This window comes from Trachurus japonicus, chromosome 9 (genome assembly GCF_045865225.1).
Source record: "Trachurus japonicus isolate A0001 chromosome 9, Traja_1.0".
Taxonomy (NCBI): Eukaryota; Metazoa; Chordata; class Actinopteri; order Carangiformes; family Carangidae; genus Trachurus; species Trachurus japonicus.
Window position 1 is genome coordinate 2632987 of NC_140915.1, and position 18203 is coordinate 2651189.

An 18203-nucleotide genomic window follows, 5' to 3' on the forward strand; every position below is an offset into this window, starting at 1 on the left:
CTCACGTTTTTGTAGCCAAAAGGCCTGTCTATTCAGGCCAGGAGCGCTGGGGGGCGCACCGGTGGCAGGGGGTTGGGCCTCCTGACTGGGTATTAAAAGGGGGCCATCACACATGAGTCATTGTGCTTGCTTCGGCAAGTGCATACACTAAATTGGAATCGATACAGAGAAGATTAGCATGGCCCCTGCGCAAGGATGACACGCAAATTCGTGAAGCGTTTCCACATTTTGATCTGCCGGCCTTGTTGTGGTGCGGTTGTGTGCCTGTTGCATTTGTCTGGAATCACTGGTGTTGCTCGGTAGATTTGTCAAGGCATAGTCCAGGGTGGCGCATTGCCCGTGTGCCTGCCTCAGACAGTAGGTGGGTTTGGGCACCTTCACTGCCGTCCAAAAGCAGCGCAGCACACAGCCTTTGCTTCTTCTCATAGTATAAACAAAAATGAGGAACGCTTCACGAATTTGTGAAGCGTTCCTCATTTTTGTTTATTTTATGAGAAACGCTTTTTTGGATCCTGATTGTCAAATCAAATCAAAAACCCAAACAGCCACCTTCACTACCGTCCAAAAGCAGCGCAGCGCACGGCCTTTGCTTCTTTGCTCGTAGGGCCTACCAAATAAAGGCCTCCTCCGGGGAGACGGATCCTGATTGTCCTGTGGGGTTACTTTTGGCCACACTCTGGTGAATTTGCTAAGCTTGTAAACAAGTCTGAGAGGGAGGCAGCAGCCAGAGCTGCTCTGATGGAGTCTCTAACTGTACATAATAACAAGATTGAGGCAAATAAACAAAAATGAGGAACGCTTCACAAATTCGTTTCTCATAGTATAAACAAAAATGAGGAACGCTTCACGAATTTGTGAAGCGTTCCTCATTTTTGTTTATACTATGAGAAACGTTTTTTTTGTGTAGATTAAAAATGGAAACTCACGTTTTTGTAGCCAAAAGGCCTGTCTATTCAGGCCAGGAGCGCTGGGGGGCGCACCGGTGGCAGGGGGTTGGGCCTCCTGACTGGGTATTAAAAGGGGGCCATCACACATGAGTCATTGTGCTTGCTTCGGCAAGTGCATACACTAAATTGGAATCGATACAGAGAAGATTAGCATGGCCCCTGCGCAAGGATGACACGCAAATTCGTGAAGCGTTTCCACATTTTGATCTGCCGGCCTTGTTGTGGTGCGGTTGTGTGCCTGTTGCATTTGTCTGGAATCACTGGTGTTGCTCGGTAGATTTGTCAAGGCATAGTCCAGGGTGGCGCATTGCCCGTGTGCCTGCCTCAGACAGTAGGTGGGTTTGGGCACCTTCACTGCCGTCCAAAAGCAGCGCAGCACACAGCCTTTGCTTCTTCTCATAGTATAAACAAAAATGAGGAACGCTTCACGAATTTGTGAAGCGTTCCTCATTTTTGTTTATTTTATGAGAAACGCTTTTTTGGATCCTGATTGTCAAATCAAATCAAAAACCCAAACAGCCACCTTCACTACCGTCCAAAAGCAGCGCAGCGCACGGCCTTTGCTTCTTTGCTCGTAGGGCCTACCAAATAAAGGCCTCCTCCGGGAGACGGATCCTGATTGTCCTGTGGGGTTACTTTTGGCCACACTCTGGTGAATTTGCTAAGCTTGTAAACAAGTCTGAGAGGGAGGCAGCAGCCAGAGCTGCTCTGATGGAGTCTCTAACTGTACATAATAACAAGATTGAGGCAAATAAACAAAAATGAGGAACGCTTCACAAATTCGTTTCTCATAGTATAAACAAAAATGAGGAACGCTTCACGAATTTGTGAAGCGTTCCTCATTTTTGTTTATACTATGAGAAACGTTTTTTTTGTGTAGATTAAAAATGGAAACTCACGTTTTTGTAGCCAAAAGGCCTGTCTATTCAGGTCAGGAGCGCTGGGGGGCGCACCGGTGGCAGGGGGTTGGGCCTCCTGACTGGGTATTAAAAGGGGGCCATCACACATGAGTCATTGTGCTTGCTTCGGCAAGTGCATACACTAAATTGGAATCGATACAGAGAAGATTAGCATGGCCCCTGCGCAAGGATGACACGCAAATTCGTGAAGCGTTTCCACATTTTGATCTGCCGGCCTTGTTGTGGTGCGGTTGTGTGCCTGTTGCATTTGTCTGGAATCACTGGTGTTGCTCGGTAGATTTGTCAAGGCATAGTCCAGGGTGGCGCATTGCCCGTGTGCCTGCCTCAGACAGTAGGTGGGTTTGGGCACCTTCACTGCCGTCCAAAAGCAGCGCAGCACACAGCCTTTGCTTCTTCTCATAGTATAAACAAAAATGAGGAACGCTTCACGAATTTGTGAAGCGTTCCTCATTTTTGTTTATTTTATGAGAAACGCTTTTTTGGATCCTGATTGTCAAATCAAATCAAAAACCCAAACAGCCACCTTCACTACCGTCCAAAAGCAGCGCAGCGCACGGCCTTTGCTTCTTTGCTCGTAGGGCCTACCAAATAAAGGCCTCCTCCGGGGAGACGGATCCTGATTGTCCTGTGGGGTTACTTTTGGCCACACTCTGGTGAATTTGCTAAGCTTGTAAACAAGTCTGAGAGGGAGGCAGCAGCCAGAGCTGCTCTGATGGAGTCTCTAACTGTACATAATAACAAGATTGAGGCAAATAAACAAAAATGAGGAACGCTTCACAAATTCGTTTCTCATAGTATAAACAAAAATGAGGAACGCTTCACGAATTTGTGAAGCGTTCCTCATTTTTGTTTATACTATGAGAAACGTTTTTTTTTGTGTAGATTAAAAATGGAAACTCACGTTTTTGTAGCCAAAAGGCCTGTCTATTCAGGCCAGGAGCGCTGGGGGGCGCACCGGTGGCAGGGGGTTGGGCCTCCTGACTGGGTATTAAAAGGGGGCCATCACACATGAGTCATTGTGCTTGCTTCGGCAAGTGCATACACTAAATTGGAATCGATACAGAGAAGATTAGCATGGCCCCTGCGCAAGGATGACACGCAAATTCGTGAAGCGTTTCCACATTTTGATCTGCCGGCCTTGTTGTGGTGCGGTTGTGTGCCTGTTGCATTTGTCTGGAATCACTGGTGTTGCTCGGTAGATTTGTCAAGGCATAGTCCAGGGTGGCGCATTGCCCGTGTGCCTGCCTCAGACAGTAGGTGGGTTTGGGCACCTTCACTGCCGTCCAAAAGCAGCGCAGCACACAGCCTTTGCTTCTTCTCATAGTATAAACAAAAATGAGGAACGCTTCACGAATTTGTGAAGCGTTCCTCATTGTGAAGCGTTCCTCATTTTTGTTTATACTATGAGAAACGTTTTTTTTGTGTAGATTAAAAATGGAAACTCACGTTTTTGTAGCCAAAAGGCCTGTCTATTCAGGCCAGGAGCGCTGGGGGGCGCACCGGTGGCAGGGGGTTGGGCCTCCTGACTGGGTATTAAAAGGGGGCCATCACACATGAGTCATTGTGCTTGCTTCGGCAAGTGCATACACTAAATTGGAATCGATACAGAGAAGATTAGCATGGCCCCTGCGCAAGGATGACACGCAAATTCGTGAAGCGTTTCCACATTTTGATCTGCCGGCCTTGTTGTGGTGCGGTTGTGTGCCTGTTGCATTTGTCTGGAATCACTGGTGTTGCTCGGTAGATTTGTCAAGGCATAGTCCAGGGTGGCGCATTGCCCGTGTGCCTGCCTCAGACAGAAGGTGGGTTTGGGCACCTTCACTGCCGTCCAAAAGCAGCGCAGCACACAGCCTTTGCTTCTTCTCATAGTATAAACAAAAATGAGGAACGCTTCACGAATTTGTGAAGCGTTCCTCATTTTTGTTTATTTTATGAGAAACGCTTTTTTGGATCCTGATTGTCAAATCAAATCAAAAACCCAAACAGCCACCTTCACTACCGTCCAAAAGCAGCGCAGCGCACGGCCTTTGCTTCTTTGCTCGTAGGGCCTACCAAATAAAGGCCTCCTCCGGGGAGACGGATCCTGATTGTCCTGTGGGGTTACTTTTGGCCACACTCTGGTGAATTTGCTAAGCTTGTAAACAAGTCTGAGAGGGAGGCAGCAGCCAGAGCTGCTCTGATGGAGTCTCTAACTGTACATAATAACAAGATTGAGGCAAATAAACAAAAATGAGGAACGCTTCACAAATTCGTTTCTCATAGTATAAACAAAAATGAGGAACGCTTCACGAATTTGTGAAGCGTTCCTCATTTTTGTTTATACTATGAGAAACGTTTTTTTTGTGTAGATTAAAAATGGAAACTCACGTTTTTGTAGCCAAAAGGCCTGTCTATTCAGGCCAGGAGCGCTGGGGGGCGCACCGGTGGCAGGGGGTTGGGCCTCCTGACTGGGTATTAAAAGGGGGCCATCACACATGAGTCATTGTGCTTGCTTCGGCAAGTGCATACACTAAATTGGAATCGATACAGAGAAGATTAGCATGGCCCCTGCGCAAGGATGACACGCAAATTCGTGAAGCGTTTCCACATTTTGATCTGCCGGCCTTGTTGTGGTGCGGTTGTGTGCCTGTTGCATTTGTCTGGAATCACTGGTGTTGCTCGGTAGATTTGTCAAGGCATAGTCCAGGGTGGCGCATTGCCCGTGTGCCTGCCTCAGACAGTAGGTGGGTTTGGGCACCTTCACTGCCGTCCAAAAGCAGCGCAGCACACAGCCTTTGCTTCTTCTCATAGTATAAACAAAAATGAGGAACGCTTCACGAATTTGTGAAGCGTTCCTCATTTTTGTTTATTTTATGAGAAACGCTTTTTTGGATCCTGATTGTCAAATCAAATCAAAAACCCAAACAGCCACCTTCACTACCGTCCAAAAGCAGCGCAGCGCACGGCCTTTGCTTCTTTGCTCGTAGGGCCTACCAAATAAAGGCCTCCTCCGGGGAGACGGATCCTGATTGTCCTGTGGGGTTACTTTTGGCCACACTCTGGTGAATTTGCTAAGCTTGTAAACAAGTCTGAGAGGGAGGCAGCAGCCAGAGCTGCTCTGATGGAGTCTCTAACTGTACATAATAACAAGATTGAGGCAAATAAACAAAAATGAGGAACGCTTCACAAATTCGTTTCTCATAGTATAAACAAAAATGAGGAACGCTTCACGAATTTGTGAAGCGTTCCTCATTTTTGTTTATACTATGAGAAACGTTTTTTTTTGTGTAGATTAAAAATGGAAACTCACGTTTTTGTAGCCAAAAGGCCTGTCTATTCAGGCCAGGAGCGCTGGGGGGCGCACCGGTGGCAGGGGGTTGGGCCTCCTGACTGGGTATTAAAAGGGGGCCATCACACATGAGTCATTGTGCTTGCTTCGGCAAGTGCATACACTAAATTGGAATCCATACAGAGAAGATTAGCATGGCCCCTGCGCAAGGATGACACGCAAATTCGTGAAGCGTTTCCACATTTTGATCTGCCGGCCTTGTTGTGGTGCGGTTGTGTGCCTGTTGCATTTGTCTGGAATCACTGGTGTTGCTCGGTAGATTTGTCAAGGCATAGTCCAGGGTGGCGCATTGCCCGTGTGCCTGCCTCAGACAGTAGGTGGGTTTGGGCACCTTCACTGCCGTCCAAAAGCAGCGCAGCACACAGCCTTTGCTTCTTCTCATAGTATAAACAAAAATGAGGAACGCTTCACGAATTTGTGAAGCGTTCCTCATTTTTGTTTATTTTATGAGAAACGCTTTTTTGGATCCTGATTGTCAAATCAAATCAAAAACCCAAACAGCCACCTTCACTACCGTCCAAAAGCAGCGCAGCGCACGGCCTTTGCTTCTTTGCTCGTAGGGCCTACCAAATAAAGGCCTCCTCCGGGGACGGATCCTGATTGTCCTGTGGGGTTACTTTTGGCCACACTCTGGTGAATTTGCTAAGCTTGTAAACAAGTCTGAGAGGGAGGCAGCAGCCAGAGCTGCTCTGATGGAGTCTCTAACTGTACATAATAACAAGATTGAGGCAAATAAACAAAAATGAGGAACGCTTCACAAATTCGTTTCTCATAGTATAAACAAAAATGAGGAACGCTTCACGAATTTGTGAAGCGTTCCTCATTTTTGTTTATACTATGAGAAACGTTTTTTTTGTGTAGATTAAAAATGGAAACTCACGTTTTTGTAGCCAAAAGGCCTGTCTATTCAGGCCAGGAGCGCTGGGGGGCGCACCGGTGGCAGGGGGTTGGGCCTCCTGACTGGGTATTAAAAGGGGGCCATCACACATGAGTCATTGTGCTTGCTTCGGCAAGTGCATACACTAAATTGGAATCGATACAGAGAAGATTAGCATGGCCCCTGCGCAAGGATGACACGCAAATTCGTGAAGCGTTTCCACATTTTGATCTGCCGGCCTTGTTGTGGTGCGGTTGTGTGCCTGTTGCATTTGTCTGGAATCACTGGTGTTGCTCGGTAGATTTGTCAAGGCATAGTCCAGGGTGGCGCATTGCCCGTGTGCCTGCCTCAGACAGTAGGTGGGTTTGGGCACCTTCACTGCCGTCCAAAAGCAGCGCAGCACACAGCCTTTGCTTCTTCTCATAGTATAAACAAAAATGAGGAACGCTTCACGAATTTGTGAAGCGTTCCTCATTTTTGTTTATTTTATGAGAAACGCTTTTTTGGATCCTGATTGTCAAATCAAATCAAAAACCCAAACAGCCACCTTCACTACCGTCCAAAAGCAGCGCAGCGCACGGCCTTTGCTTCTTTGCTCGTAGGGCCTACCAAATAAAGGCCTCCTCCGGGGAGACGGATCCTGATTGTCCTGTGGGGTTACTTTTGGCCACATTCTGGTGAATTTGCTAAGCTTGTAAACAAGTCTGAGAGGGAGGCAGCAGCCAGAGCTGCTCTGATGGAGTCTCTAACTGTACATAATAACAAGATTGAGGCAAATAAACAAAAATGAGGAACGCTTCACAAATTCGTTTCTCATAGTATAAACAAAAATGAGGAACGCTTCACGAATTTGTGAAGCGTTCCTCATTTTTGTTTATACTATGAGAAACGTTTTTTTTGTGTAGATTAAAAATGGAAACTCACGTTTTTGTAGCCAAAAGGCCTGTCTATTCAGGCCAGGAGCGCTGGGGGGCGCACCGGTGGCAGGGGGTTGGGCCTCCTGACTGGGTATTAAAAGGGGGCCATCACACATGAGTCATTGTGCTTGCTTCGGCAAGTGCATACACTAAATTGGAATCGATACAGAGAAGATTAGCATGGCCCCTGCGCAAGGATGACACGCAAATTCGTGAAGCGTTTCCACATTTTGATCTGCCGGCCTTGTTGTGGTGCGGTTGTGTGCCTGTTGCATTTGTCTGGAATCACTGGTGTTGCTCGGTAGATTTGTCAAGGCATAGTCCAGGGTGGCGCATTGCCCGTGTGCCTGCCTCAGACAGTAGGTGGGTTTGGGCACCTTCACTGCCGTCCAAAAGCAGCGCAGCACACAGCCTTTGCTTCTTCTCATAGTATAAACAAAAATGAGGAACGCTTCACGAATTTGTGAAGCGTTCCTCATTGTGAAGCGTTCCTCATTTTTGTTTATACTATGAGAAACGTTTTTTTTGTGTAGATTAAAAATGGAAACTCACGTTTTTGTAGCCAAAAGGCCTGTCTATTCAGGCCAGGAGCGCTGGGGGGCGCACCGGTGGCAGGGGGTTGGGCCTCCTGACTGGGTATTAAAAGGGGGCCATCACACATGAGTCATTGTGCTTGCTTCGGCAAGTGCATACACTAAATTGGAATCGATACAGAGAAGATTAGCATGGCCCCTGCGCAAGGATGACACGCAAATTCGTGAAGCGTTTCCACATTTTGATCTGCCGGCCTTGTTGTGGTGCGGTTGTGTGCCTGTTGCATTTGTCTGGAATCACTGGTGTTGCTCGGTAGATTTGTCAAGGCATAGTCCAGGGTGGCGCATTGCCCGTGTGCCTGCCTCAGACAGTAGGTGGGTTTGGGCACCTTCACTGCCGTCCAAAAGCAGCGCAGCACACAGCCTTTGCTTCTTCTCATAGTATAAACAAAAATGAGGAACGCTTCACGAATTTGTGAAGCGTTCCTCATTTTTGTTTATTTTATGAGAAACGCTTTTTTGGATCCTGATTGTCAAATCAAATCAAAAACCCAAACAGCCACCTTCACTACCGTCCAAAAGCAGCGCAGCGCACGGCCTTTGCTTCTTTGCTCGTAGGGCCTACCAAATAAAGGCCTCCTCCGGGGAGACGGATCCTGATTGTCCTGTGGGGTTACTTTTGGCCACACTCTGGTGAATTTGCTAAGCTTGTAAACAAGTCTGAGAGGGAGGCAGCAGCCAGAGCTGCTCTGATGGAGTCTCTAACTGTACATAATAACAAGATTGAGGCAAATAAACAAAAATGAGGAACGCTTCACAAATTCGTGTCTCATAGTATAAACAAAAATGAGGAACGCTTCACGAATTTGTGAAGCGTTCCTCATTTTTGTTTATTTTATGAGAAACGCTTTTTTGGATCCTGATTGTCAAATCAAATCAAAAACCCAAACAGCCACCTTCACTACCGTCCAAAAGCAGCGCAGCGCACGGCCTTTGCTTCTTTGCTCGTAGGGCCTACCAAATAAAGGCCTCCTCCGGGGAGACGGATCCTGATTGTCCTGTGGGGTTACTTTTGGCCACACTCTGGTGAATTTGCTAAGCTTGTAAACAAGTCTGAGAGGGAGGCAGCAGCCAGAGCTGCTCTGATGGAGTCTCTAACTGTACATAATAACAAGATTGAGGCAAATAAACAAAAATGAGGAACGCTTCACAAATTCGTGTGTCATAGTATAAACAAAAATGAGGAACGCTTCACGAATTTGTGAAGCGTTCCTCATTTTTGTTTATACTATGAGAAACGTTTTTTTTGTGTAGATTAAAAATGGAAACTCACGTTTTTGTAGCCAAAAGGCCTGTCTATTCAGGCCAGGAGCGCTGGGGGGCGCACCGGTGGCAGGGGGTTGGGCCTCCTGACTGGGTATTAAAAGGGGGCCATCACACATGAGTCATTGTGCTTGCTTCGGCAAGTGCATACACTAAATTGGAATCGATACAGAGAAGATTAGCATGGCCCCTGCGCAAGGATGACACGCAAATTCGTGAAGCGTTTCCACATTTTGATCTGCCGGCCTTGTTGTGGTGCGGTTGTGTGCCTGTTGCATTTGTCTGGAATCACTGGTGTTGCTCGGTAGATTTGTCAAGGCATAGTCCAGGGTGGCGCATTGCCCGTGTGCCTGCCTCAGACAGTAGGTGGGTTTGGGCACCTTCACTGCCGTCCAAAAGCAGCGCAGCACACAGCCTTTGCTTCTTCTCATAGTATAAACAAAAATGAGGAACGCTTCACGAATTTGTGAAGCGTTCCTCATTTTTGTTTATACTATGAGAAACGTTTTTTTTGTGTAGATTAAAAATGGAAACTCACGTTTTTGTAGCCAAAAGGCCTGTCTATTCAGGCCAGGAGCGCTGGGGGGCGCACCGGTGGCAGGGGGTTGGGCCTCCTGACTGGGTATTAAAAGGGGGCCATCACACATGAGTCATTGTGCTTGCTTCGGCAAGTGCATACACTAAATTGGAATCGATACAGAGAAGATTAGCATGGCCCCTGCGCAAGGATGACACGCAAATTCGTGAAGCGTTTCCACATTTTGATCTGCCGGCCTTGTTGTGGTGCGGTTGTGTGCCTGTTGCATTTGTCTGGAATCACTGGTGTTGCTCGGTAGATTTGTCAAGGCATAGTCCAGGGTGGCGCATTGCCCGTGTGCCTGCCTCAGACAGTAGGTGGGTTTGGGCACCTTCACTGCCGTCCAAAAGCAGCGCAGCACACAGCCTTTGCTTCTTCTCATAGTATAAACAAAAATGAGGAACGCTTCACGAATTTGTGAAGCGTTCCTCATTTTTGTTTATTTTATGAGAAACGCTTTTTTGGATCCTGATTGTCAAATCAAATCAAAAACCCAAACAGCCACCTTCACTACCGTCCAAAAGCAGCGCAGCGCACGGCCTTTGCTTCTTTGCTCGTAGGGCCTACCAAATAAAGGCCTCCTCCGGGGAGACGGATCCTGATTGTCCTGTGGGGTTACTTTTGGCCACACTCTGGTGAATTTGCTAAGCTTGTAAACAAGTCTGAGAGGGAGGCAGCAGCCAGAGCTGCTCTGATGGAGTCTCTAACTGTACATAATAACAAGATTGAGGCAAATAAACAAAAATGAGGAACGCTTCACAAATTCGTGTCTCATAGTATAAACAAAAATGAGGAACGCTTCACGAATTTGTGAAGCGTTCCTCATTTTTGTTTATACTATGAGAAACGTTTTTTTTGTGTAGATTAAAAATGGAAACTCACGTTTTTGTAGCCAAAAGGCCTGTCTATTCAGGCCAGGAGCGCTGGGGGGCGCACCGGTGGCAGGGGGTTGGGCCTCCTGACTGGGTATTAAAAGGGGGCCATCACACATGAGTCATTGTGCTTGCTTCGGCAAGTGCATACACTAAATTGGAATCGATACAGAGAAGATTAGCATGGCCCCTGCGCAAGGATGACACGCAAATTCGTGAAGCGTTTCCACATTTTGATCTGCCGGCCTTGTTGTGGTGCGGTTGTGTGCCTGTTGCATTTGTCTGGAATCACTGGTGTTGCTCGGTAGATTTGTCAAGGCATAGTCCAGGGTGGCGCATTGCCCGTGTGCCTGCCTCAGACAGTAGGTGGGTTTGGGCACCTTCACTGCCGTCCAAAAGCAGCGCAGCACACAGCCTTTGCTTCTTCTCATAGTATAAACAAAAATGAGGAACGCTTCACGAATTTGTGAAGCGTTCCTCATTTTTGTTTATTTTATGAGAAACGCTTTTTTTGGATCCTGATTGTCAAATCAAATCAAAAACCCAAACAGCCACCTTCACTACCGTCCAAAAGCAGCGCAGCGCACGGCCTTTGCTTCTTTGCTCGTAGGGCCTACCAAATAAAGGCCTCCTCCGGGGAGACGGATCCTGATTGTCCTGTGGGGTTACTTTTGGCCACATTCTGGTGAATTTGCTAAGCTTGTAAACAAGTCTGAGAGGGAGGCAGCAGCCAGAGCTGCTCTGATGGAGTCTCTAACTGTACATAATAACAAGATTGAGGCAAATAAACAAAAATGAGGAACGCTTCACAAATTCGTGTCTCATAGTATAAACAAAAATGAGGAACGCTTCACGAATTTGTGAAGCGTTCCTCATTTTTGTTTATACTATGAGAAACGTTTTTTTTGTGTAGATTAAAAATGGAAACTCACGTTTTTGTAGCCAAAAGGCCTGTCTATTCAGGCCAGGAGCGCTGGGGGGCGCACCGGTGGCAGGGGGTTGGGCCTCCTGACTGGGTATTAAAAGGGGGCCATCACACATGAGTCATTGTGCTTGCTTCGGCAAGTGCATACACTAAATTGGAATCGATACAGAGAAGATTAGCATGGCCCCTGCGCAAGGATGACACGCAAATTCGTGAAGCGTTTCCACATTTTGATCTGCCGGCCTTGTTGTGGTGCGGTTGTGTGCCTGTTGCATTTGTCTGGAATCACTGGTGTTGCTCGGTAGATTTGTCAAGGCATAGTCCAGGGTGGCGCATTGCCCGTGTGCCTGCCTCAGACAGTAGGTGGGTTTGGGCACCTTCACTGCCGTCCAAAAGCAGCGCAGCACACAGCCTTTGCTTCTTCTCATAGTATAAACAAAAATGAGGAACGCTTCACGAATTTGTGAAGCGTTCCTCATTTTTGTTTATTTTATGAGAAACGCTTTTTTGGATCCTGATTGTCAAATCAAATCAAAAACCCAAACAGCCACCTTCACTACCGTCCAAAAGCAGCGCAGCGCACGGCCTTTGCTTCTTTGCTCGTAGGGCCTACCAAATAAAGGCCTCCTCCGGGGAGACGGATCCTGATTGTCCTGTGGGGTTACTTTTGGCCACATTCTGGTGAATTTGCTAAGCTTGTAAACAAGTCTGAGAGGGAGGCAGCAGCCAGAGCTGCTCTGATGGAGTCTCTAACTGTACATAATAACAAGATTGAGGCAAATAAACAAAAATGAGGAACGCTTCACAAATTCGTGTCTCATAGTATAAACAAAAATGAGGAACGCTTCACGAATTTGTGAAGCGTTCCTCATTTTTGTTTATACTATGAGAAACGTTTTTTTTGTGTAGATTAAAAATGGAAACTCACGTTTTTGTAGCCAAAAGGCCTGTCTATTCAGGCCAGGAGCGCTGGGGGGCGCACCGGTGGCAGGGGGTTGGGCCTCCTGACTGGGTATTAAAAGGGGGCCATCACACATGAGTCATTGTGCTTGCTTCGGCAAGTGCATACACTAAATTGGAATCGATACAGAGAAGATTAGCATGGCCCCTGCGCAAGGATGACACGCAAATTCGTGAAGCGTTTCCACATTTTGATCTGCCGGCCTTGTTGTGGTGCGGTTGTGTGCCTGTTGCATTTGTCTGGAATCACTGGTGTTGCTCGGTAGATTTGTCAAGGCATAGTCCAGGGTGGCGCATTGCCCGTGTGCCTGCCTCAGACAGTAGGTGGGTTTGGGCACCTTCACTGCCGTCCAAAAGCAGCGCAGCACACAGCCTTTGCTTCTTCTCATAGTATAAACAAAAATGAGGAACGCTTCACGAATTTGTGAAGCGTTCCTCATTTTTGTTTATTTTATGAGAAACGCTTTTTTGGATCCTGATTGTCAAATCAAATCAAAAACCCAAACAGCCACCTTCACTACCGTCCAAAAGCAGCGCAGCGCACGGCCTTTGCTTCTTTGCTCGTAGGGCCTACCAAATAAAGGCCTCCTCCGGGGAGACGGATCCTGATTGTCCTGTGGGGTTACTTTTGGCCACACTCTGGTGAATTTGCTAAGCTTGTAAACAAGTCTGAGAGGGAGGCAGCAGCCAGAGCTGCTCTGATGGAGTCTCTAACTGTACATAATAACAAGATTGAGGCAAATAAACAAAAATGAGGAACGCTTCACAAATTCGTGTCTCATAGTATAAACAAAAATGAGGAACGCTTCACGAATTTGTGAAGCGTTCCTCATTTTTGTTTATACTATGAGAAACGTTTTTTTTGTGTAGATTAAAAATGGAAACTCACGTTTTTGTAGCCAAAAGGCCTGTCTATTCAGGCCAGGAGCGCTGGGGGGCGCACCGGTGGCAGGGGGTTGGGCCTCCTGACTGGGTATTAAAAGGGGGCCATCACACATGAGTCATTGTGCTTGCTTCGGCAAGTGCATACACTAAATTGGAATCGATACAGAGAAGATTAGCATGGCCCCTGCGCAAGGATGACACGCAAATTCGTGAAGCGTTTCCACATTTTGATCTGCCGGCCTTGTTGTGGTGCGGTTGTGTGCCTGTTGCATTTGTCTGGAATCACTGGTGTTGCTCGGTAGATTTGTCAAGGCATAGTCCAGGGTGGCGCATTGCCCGTGTGCCTGCCTCAGACAGTAGGTGGGTTTGGGCACCTTCACTGCCGTCCAAAAGCAGCGCAGCACACAGCCTTTGCTTCTTCTCATAGTATAAACAAAAATGAGGAACGCTTCACGAATTTGTGAAGCGTTCCTCATTTTTGTTTATTTTATGAGAAACGCTTTTTTGGATCCTGATTGTCAAATCAAATCAAAAACCCAAACAGCCACCTTCACTACCGTCCAAAAGCAGCGCAGCGCACGGCCTTTGCTTCTTTGCTCGTAGGGCCTACCAAATAAAGGCCTCCTCCGGGGAGACGGATCCTGATTGTCCTGTGGGGTTACTTTTGGCCACACTCTGGTGAATTTGCTAAGCTTGTAAACAAGTCTGAGAGGGAGGCAGCAGCCAGAGCTGCTCTGATGGAGTCTCTAACTGTACATAATAACAAGATTGAGGCAAATAAACAAAAATGAGGAACGCTTCACAAATTCGTGTCTCATAGTATAAACAAAAATGAGGAACGCTTCACGAATTTGTGAAGCGTTCCTCATTTTTGTTTATACTATGAGAAACGTTTTTTTTGTGTAGATTAAAAATGGAAACTCACGTTTTTGTAGCCAAAAGGCCTGTCTATTCAGGCCAGGAGCGCTGGGGGGCGCACCGGTGGCAGGGGGTTGGGCCTCCTGACTGGGTATTAAAAGGGGGCCATCACACATGAGTCATTGTGCTTGCTTCGGCAAGTGCATACACTAAATTGGAATCGATACAGAGAAGATTAGCATGGCCCCTGCGCAAGGATGACACGCAAATTCGTGAAGCGTTTCCACATTTTGATCTGCCGGCCTTGTTGTGGTGCGGTTGTGTGCCTGTTGCATTTGTCTGGAATCACTGGTGTTGCTCGGTAGATTTGTCAAGGCATAGTCCAGGGTGGCGCATTGCCCGTGTGCCTGCCTCAGACAGTAGGGGGGTTTGGGCACCTTCACTGCCGTCCAAAAGCAGCGCAGCACACAGCCTTTGCTTCTTCTCATAGTATAAACAAAAATGAGGAACGCTTGAAGCGTTCCTCATTTTTGTTTATACTATGAGAAACGTTTTTTTTGTGTAGATTAAAAATGGAAACTCACGTTTTTGTAGCCAAAAGGCCTGTCTATTCAGGCCAGGAGCGCTGGGGGGCGCACCGGTGGCAGGGGGTTGGGCCTCCTGACTGGGTATTAAAAGGGGGCCATCACACATGAGTCATTGTGCTTGCTTCGGCAAGTGCATACACTAAATTGGAATCGATACAGAGAAGATTAGCATGGCCCCTGCGCAAGGATGACACGCAAATTCGTGAAGCGTTTCCACATTTTGATCTGCCGGCCTTGTTGTGGTGCGGTTGTGTGCCTGTTGCATTTGTCTGGAATCACTGGTGTTGCTCGGTAGATTTGTCAAGGCATAGTCCAGGGTGGCGCATTGCCCGTGTGCCTGCCTCAGACAGTAGGTGGGTTTGGGCACCTTCACTGCCGTCCAAAAGCAGCGCAGCACACAGCCTTTGCTTCTTCTCATAGTATAAACAAAAATGAGGAACGCTTCACGAATTTGTGAAGCGTTCCTCATTTTTGTTTATTTTATGAGAAACGCTTTTTTGGATCCTGATTGTCAAATCAAATCAAAAACCCAAACAGCCACCTTCACTACCGTCCAAAAGCAGCGCAGCGCACGGCCTTTGCTTCTTTGCTCGTAGGGCCTACCAAATAAAGGCCTCCTCCGGGGAGACGGATCCTGATTGTCCTGTGGGGTTACTTTTGGCCACACTCTGGTGAATTTGCTAAGCTTGTAAACAAGTCTGAGAGGGAGGCAGCAGCCAGAGCTGCTCTGATGGAGTCTCTAACTGTACATAATAACAAGATTGAGGCAAATAAACAAAAATGAGGAACGCTTCACAAATTCGTGTCTCATAGTATAAACAAAAATGAGGAACGCTTCACGAATTTGTGAAGCGTTCCTCATTTTTGTTTATACTATGAGAAACGTTTTTTTTGTGTAGATTAAAAATGGAAACTCACGTTTTTGTAGCCAAAAGGCCTGTCTATTCAGGCCAGGAGCGCTGGGGGGCGCACCGGTGGCAGGGGGTTGGGCCTCCTGACTGGGTATTAAAAGGGGGCCATCACACATGAGTCATTGTGCTTGCTTCGGCAAGTGCATACACTAAATTGGAATCGATACAGAGAAGATTAGCATGGCCCCTGCGCAAGGATGACACGCAAATTCGTGAAGCGTTTCCACATTTTGATCTGCCGGCCTTGTTGTGGTGCGGTTGTGTGCCTGTTGCATTTGTCTGGAATCACTGGTGTTGCTCGGTAGATTTGTCAAGGCATAGTCCAGGGTGGCGCATTGCCCGTGTGCCTGCCTCAGACAGTAGGTGGGTTTGGGCACCTTCACTGCCGTCCAAAAGCAGCGCAGCACACAGCCTTTGCTTCTTCTCATAGTATAAACAAAAATGAGGAACGCTTCACGAATTTGTGAAGCGTTCCTCATTTTTGTTTATTTTATGAGAAACGCTTTTTTGGATCCTGATTGTCAAATCAAATCAAAAACCCAAACAGCCACCTTCACTACCGTCCAAAAGCAGCGCAGCGCACGGCCTTTGCTTCTTTGCTCGTAGGGCCTACCAAATAAAGGCCTCCTCCGGGGAGACGGATCCTGATTGTCCTGTGGGGTTACTTTTGGCCACACTCTGGTGAATTTGCTAAGCTTGTAAACAAGTCTGAGAGGGAGGCAGCAGCCAGAGCTGCTCTGATGGAGTCTCTAACTGTACATAATAACAAGATTGAGGCAAATAAACAAAAATGAGGAACGCTTCACAAATTCGTGTCTCATAGTATAAACAAAAATGAGGAACGCTTCACGAATTTGTGAAGCGTTCCTCATTTTTGTTTATACTATGAGAAACGTTTTTTTTGTGTAGATTAAAAATGGAAACTCACGTTTTTGTAGCCAAAAGGCCTGTCTATTCAGGCCAGGAGCGCTGGGGGGCGCACCGGTGGCAGGGGGTTGGGCCTCCTGACTGGGTATTAAAAGGGGGCCATCACACATGAGTCATTGTGCTTGCTTCGGCAAGTGCATACACTAAATTGGAATCGATACAGAGAAGATTAGCATGGCCCCTGCGCAAGGATGACACGCAAATTCGTGAAGCGTTTCCACATTTTGATCTGCCGGCCTTGTTGTGGTGCGGTTGTGTGCCTGTTGCATTTGTCTGGAATCACTGGTGTTGCTCGGTAGATTTGTCAAGGCATAGTCCAGGGTGGCGCATTGCCCGTGTGCCTGCCTCAGACAGTAGGTGGGTTTGGGCACCTTCACTGCCGTCCAAAAGCAGCGCAGCACACAGCCTTTGCTTCTTCTCATAGTATAAACAAAAATGAGGAACGCTTCACGAATTTGTGAAGCGTTCCTCATTTTTGTTTATTTTATGAGAAACGCTTTTTTGGATCCTGATTGTCAAATCAAATCAAAAACCCAAACAGCCACCTTCACTACCGTCCAAAAGCAGCGCAGCGCACGGCCTTTGCTTCTTCGCTCGTAGGGCCTACCAAATAAAGGCCTCCTCCGGGGAGACGGATCCTGATTGTCCTGTGGGGTTACTTTTGGCCACATTCTGGTGAATTTGCTAAGCTTGTAAACAAGTCTGAGAGGGAGGCAGCAGCCAGAGCTGCTCTGATGGAGTCTCTAACTGTACATAATAACAAGATTGAGGCAAATAAACAAAAATGAGGAACGCTTCACAAATTCGTTTCTCATAGTATAAACAAAAATGAGGAACGCTTCACGAATTTGTGAAGCGTTCCTCATTTTTGTTTATACTATGAGAAACGTTTTTTTTGTGTAGATTAAAAATGGAAACTCACGTTTTTGTAGCCAAAAGGCCTGTCTATTCAGGCCAGGAGCGCTGGGGGGCGCACCGGTGGCAGGGGGTTGGGCCTCCTGACTGGGTATTAAAAGGGGGCCATCACACATGAGTCATTGTGCTTGCTTCGGCAAGTGCATACACTAAATTGGAATCGATACAGAGAAGATTAGCATGGCCCCTGCGCAAGGATGACACGCAAATTCGTGAAGCGTTTCCACATTTTGATCTGCCGGCCTTGTTGTGGTGCGGTTGTGTGCCTGTTGCATTTGTCTGGAATCACTGGTGTTGCTCGGTAGATTTGTCAAGGCATAGTCCAGGGTGGCGCATTGCCCGTGTGCCTGCCTCAGACAGTAGGTGGGTTTGGGCACCTTCACTGCCGTCCAAAAGCAGCGCAGCACACAGCCTTTGCTTCTTCTCATAGTATAAACAAAAATGAGGAACGCTTCACGAATTTGTGAAGCGTTCCTCATTTTTGTTTATTTTATGAGAAACGCTTTTTTGGATCCTGATTGTCAAATCAAATCAAAAACCCAAACAGCCACCTTCACTACCGTCCAAAAGCAGCGCAGCGCACGGCCTTTGCTTCTTCGCTCGTAGGGCCTACCAAATAAAGGCCTCCTCCGGGGAGACGGATCCTGATTGTCCTGTGGGGTTACTTTTGGCCACATTCTGGTGAATTTGCTAAGCTTGTAAACAAGTCTGAGAGGGAGGCAGCAGCCAGAGCTGCTCTGATGGAGTCTCTAACTGTACATAATAACAAGATTGAGGCAAATAAACAAAAATGAGGAACGCTTCACAAATTCGTTTCTCATAGTATAAACAAAAATGAGGAACGCTTCACAAATTCGTGAAGCGTTCCTCATTTTTGTTTATACTATGAGAAACGTTTTTTTTGTGTAGATTAAAAATGGAAACTCACGTTTTTGTAGCCA

At 47.1% G+C, this 18203-nt stretch overlaps 1 protein-coding gene and 21 non-coding genes across 22 annotated transcripts in view; 21 read left to right on the forward strand and 1 right to left on the reverse strand.

Moving 5' to 3' along the window:
* LOC146980516 (uncharacterized) overlaps positions 1–18203 on the reverse strand; it is a 528771-nt gene that overhangs the window by 71538 nt on the left and 439030 nt on the right. The gene's annotated exons all lie outside the window — the stretch shown is intronic.
* LOC146980539 (U6 spliceosomal RNA) lies at positions 123–230 on the forward strand. The gene has a single exon (XR_015036739.1). It is a non-coding gene; the product is annotated as a U6 spliceosomal RNA (small nuclear RNA).
* On the forward strand, positions 1044–1151 carry LOC146980540 (U6 spliceosomal RNA). The gene has a single exon (XR_015036740.1). It is a non-coding gene; the product is annotated as a U6 spliceosomal RNA (small nuclear RNA).
* Positions 1964–2071, forward strand: LOC146980541 (U6 spliceosomal RNA). The gene has a single exon (XR_015036741.1). It is a non-coding gene; the product is annotated as a U6 spliceosomal RNA (small nuclear RNA).
* On the forward strand, positions 2886–2993 carry LOC146980542 (U6 spliceosomal RNA). Its single transcript, XR_015036742.1, has one exon. It is a non-coding gene; the product is annotated as a U6 spliceosomal RNA (small nuclear RNA).
* Positions 3431–3538, forward strand: LOC146980543 (U6 spliceosomal RNA). The gene has a single exon (XR_015036743.1). It is a non-coding gene; the product is annotated as a U6 spliceosomal RNA (small nuclear RNA).
* LOC146980544 (U6 spliceosomal RNA) lies at positions 4352–4459 on the forward strand. Its single transcript, XR_015036744.1, has one exon. It is a non-coding gene; the product is annotated as a U6 spliceosomal RNA (small nuclear RNA).
* LOC146980545 (U6 spliceosomal RNA) lies at positions 5274–5381 on the forward strand. The gene has a single exon (XR_015036707.1). It is a non-coding gene; the product is annotated as a U6 spliceosomal RNA (small nuclear RNA).
* LOC146980546 (U6 spliceosomal RNA) lies at positions 6193–6300 on the forward strand. Its single transcript, XR_015036745.1, has one exon. It is a non-coding gene; the product is annotated as a U6 spliceosomal RNA (small nuclear RNA).
* Positions 7114–7221, forward strand: LOC146980547 (U6 spliceosomal RNA). Its single transcript, XR_015036746.1, has one exon. It is a non-coding gene; the product is annotated as a U6 spliceosomal RNA (small nuclear RNA).
* Positions 7659–7766, forward strand: LOC146980548 (U6 spliceosomal RNA). The gene has a single exon (XR_015036747.1). It is a non-coding gene; the product is annotated as a U6 spliceosomal RNA (small nuclear RNA).
* LOC146980549 (U6 spliceosomal RNA) lies at positions 8973–9080 on the forward strand. The gene has a single exon (XR_015036749.1). It is a non-coding gene; the product is annotated as a U6 spliceosomal RNA (small nuclear RNA).
* On the forward strand, positions 9501–9608 carry LOC146980550 (U6 spliceosomal RNA). The gene has a single exon (XR_015036750.1). It is a non-coding gene; the product is annotated as a U6 spliceosomal RNA (small nuclear RNA).
* On the forward strand, positions 10422–10529 carry LOC146980551 (U6 spliceosomal RNA). The gene has a single exon (XR_015036751.1). It is a non-coding gene; the product is annotated as a U6 spliceosomal RNA (small nuclear RNA).
* On the forward strand, positions 11344–11451 carry LOC146980552 (U6 spliceosomal RNA). Its single transcript, XR_015036752.1, has one exon. It is a non-coding gene; the product is annotated as a U6 spliceosomal RNA (small nuclear RNA).
* Positions 12265–12372, forward strand: LOC146980553 (U6 spliceosomal RNA). The gene has a single exon (XR_015036753.1). It is a non-coding gene; the product is annotated as a U6 spliceosomal RNA (small nuclear RNA).
* Positions 13186–13293, forward strand: LOC146980554 (U6 spliceosomal RNA). Its single transcript, XR_015036754.1, has one exon. It is a non-coding gene; the product is annotated as a U6 spliceosomal RNA (small nuclear RNA).
* LOC146980555 (U6 spliceosomal RNA) lies at positions 14107–14214 on the forward strand. The gene has a single exon (XR_015036755.1). It is a non-coding gene; the product is annotated as a U6 spliceosomal RNA (small nuclear RNA).
* Positions 14624–14731, forward strand: LOC146980556 (U6 spliceosomal RNA). Its single transcript, XR_015036756.1, has one exon. It is a non-coding gene; the product is annotated as a U6 spliceosomal RNA (small nuclear RNA).
* On the forward strand, positions 15545–15652 carry LOC146980557 (U6 spliceosomal RNA). Its single transcript, XR_015036757.1, has one exon. It is a non-coding gene; the product is annotated as a U6 spliceosomal RNA (small nuclear RNA).
* LOC146980558 (U6 spliceosomal RNA) lies at positions 16466–16573 on the forward strand. Its single transcript, XR_015036758.1, has one exon. It is a non-coding gene; the product is annotated as a U6 spliceosomal RNA (small nuclear RNA).
* Positions 17387–17494, forward strand: LOC146980559 (U6 spliceosomal RNA). The gene has a single exon (XR_015036760.1). It is a non-coding gene; the product is annotated as a U6 spliceosomal RNA (small nuclear RNA).